A 3,217-nucleotide genomic window follows, 5' to 3' on the forward strand; every position below is an offset into this window, starting at 1 on the left:
ACACTAGGCAGTTATGGTATAAGCTTGCGAGGAATTAGATGAGTGTGCATTGGAGTGATGAAATTGGATGATTTATTATACGCACATGATTGCCGAAAATTTACGTTTATATGCGACATGTACGTACGCCGCGCCGCGCCGCGCCGGTATGATGCGATGCGTCGCCTATGAGGTGATGCCGACGTAAGCGATCAATTGTCCTGCCATTGGCCGAGAGATCGACAGGCCTCCGTCGAGCCTCTATATACATTCTCTGACTCACGTTACATACATACAAGTACAAGTGCGGTGTAATATGTTATCAATCCAACCGAGAAGTTGGCAAGAAGAGGGCTAAAGAGCGTTTTGTGGAAGAGAGCGCGTGACTTTTCTTATTCGATATAGTCGAGCGTTAACTACTATTACTATTTCGTACTCGGTACGCCTTTACGGCGTTGCATCGATGATGCAGCGTGACTGAGAAATTGATGAAAATTGAGGATTGCCTGTGCAATCCTCGATGGCTCGATCTATAGATCTCGACTCGAACGGCACGTCCAAGAGCATGACCTATGACGAATACATACTCTACTGTCGATTGGTTAAATTAAAAGAATAGGGAAAATTGTCAACGCGCGCGCGCGATGAAGAAATTTGTTTGTGCTTTACAAAGCTGGGCTTGAGTTCATTACTATTGAAAAATATCTTAATAACGGCAGAATAACGAGACGATTGTTTCAATGTCAAAGTAGAAATGTTCTTCAAGACTTTGGATCAAGATTTTAGATACTCGAATCAAAGATTTCATTTATATATACGGATTATAGTTTTTTGGAAAGAAAATTCAGTTGTAACCCTTTGTCGAATTTTCATTTGGTATGTAGACGAGATGTAACGAGTTGGAAGAGATAATTAAAATACTTAATAGTATTGTCTATTTTACATCGAGTTATTTCAAAAATTTATTAGTACGCCGTACGCGCGCGCGTACTAATATGAAACTTGAAACTGTTATACGTAAACAGAGCGGCTCGCTTATTTGAATTTCGTTTATCTAAGCGATAACGCGTGTATTTTAATACGCATTAAAAATCTCGTCGTTGTATATTGTTTATTCTAGATTCCCACACTTTTTTCGTCCACAAGCTTTGCTACGTGCTATCTGACAGTTTACCAAGTGATATTACATCAGACGCGCGATCTAATATAGTAGGCATAAGGCATAAGGAAAGAAAGCGCGCATTTTAGAAACGTCGCGCTACTCTTGACGACGCACATGTTTTATTAATCTTTCACACCTTCCCCCTCCTTTGTTCTTTTCTCACTCACTCGAGCTGATCGATTATATTATTATTAGTGTTGAACGAATCTGACTTGATCGTTTACGCTGTACATTTTCTAAAAGTGAGAGAAATATACCCTATCGTCAACTATATAACTATATATATATGTGTGTGTGTGTGTGTGTGTATACTGTATATATCTACGTCAAAATAATTTACGTGTGGGAGTGAAATAATTTTTTAATAATTTTTTTTTTTAAAATCGCAAAACGAGCAATGTACATTATACGAGCTATTGACTATGTTATTGACAAGTCGAGAGTCTTGTCACTTTTATCAAAGATTCTCTTGGAAGATTGTAAATTTTTAAATGAATAATAATGGGTGATGAGAGAGGAAACTTTTGATCGACAAAGTGGCAAGAGAATCGAATAAATACCTAGTTGAAATGGTACGTTATTATAATATTATTATTATAATCGAAGATGTTTGTAATGGAAAATGAAATGATAAAAGATCGGAAAGAACTTCGCAAGAAGTTTGCAAAGTGTGTAAGTTAAATAGATTCTCTCATCTCATCATATGGATTGTATGAGAAACGAAAAAGCAGGCCAGCAGCCAGCGGCGCGCAGCATCAAAGAGATCGCAGGCGTCAGAGATGCGCGCGCGCGCGCACTAGAAAACACCTCGTTTTCCCCACCATTTAAGCACGTGCTTCACGTACGTTACATGCACGCGCGTGCACCCACACTCTCTCTCTCTCTCTCTCTCTCTCTCTCTCTCTCTCTCTCTCTCTCTCTCTCTCTCTCTCGATCTATCGATCTTGCTAATTGTGAGGAATAAACCAATTAATTATAAGGCTAGCGACGAAAGATCGCGTAATTGTCCTATTACACGCATTCGTCGCTATTGTTATTATATTACTGTTGTGTTGTTACTACTTGGACTACTACTACTACTACTACTACTACTACTACTACTACTACTACTACTACTACTACTACTACTACTACTACTACTACTACTACTACTACTACTACTACTACTACTACTACTACTACTACTACTACTACTACTACTACTACTACTACTACTACTACTACTACTACTACTACTACTACTACTACTACTACTACTACTACTACTACTACTACTACTACTACTACTTCTATTATTACTATTACTACCATTGTTGTTATTGTTATTACAATATAGTTGCACTGCAATTATTAATGTAGTTTATAACTAACGTAATTTATAACTATCTAAGCATAGTTTCCCTCTCTTCTTTTCTCTCGTTATTAGTCTCCCTCTCCGTTTCTCACTCTCTTCCTCTCTTTCCTTGTTTCTCTCTCTGCCTAAATCTTTTTCCCCTCCCTCGGCTAGCCCAGCCTATATAAACCCCCGGTGACTCGAAAGCATCTTCATTCTATACGAGAAGACAGTCTATGTATAAAGTTCCGAAGACGCGTATATAACTCGGTCACTGAAAGAGAGAGAGCGCGCGGGCGCGTGTATCCTGAACTGGTACTGACCAACTGTGGTACTGACGATATCTCGAAAAGTGGGAAGAAAAGAGTAAAATTAAGGAGCATCCCCGACGCGTGGAATTTTTCCTTGATCTCACCTTTTTGGGTTTGGGATTTAACATCGTCGAATCGTCACACTCGCTGCATTCCCTCCCGCATTATACGTTAACATCCCCGCTTGAGAAACTTGTTTGCAGCTTCTCGGAGGAAACTGCGTACCGTGTCCGTTTCGCAGCCGATTTCGCGCCGCTTGATCACGCACGCTGCCGCTCACAGTGCACGCTGTGCACGCTCACGTATTTGAACGCGCGCGTGCAATTTCAACTGACACTTTGACGTGTCGACGCAACGACGTGCATGAGGATCGAAGACAAGCACGGACAAAGATATACTTTGCGGGCGATAATATAATATATATATATATAT

Source organism: Atta colombica, unplaced genomic scaffold, assembly GCF_001594045.1.
Source record: "Atta colombica isolate Treedump-2 unplaced genomic scaffold, Acol1.0 scaffold294, whole genome shotgun sequence".
Classification (NCBI taxonomy): Eukaryota; Metazoa; Arthropoda; class Insecta; order Hymenoptera; family Formicidae; genus Atta; species Atta colombica.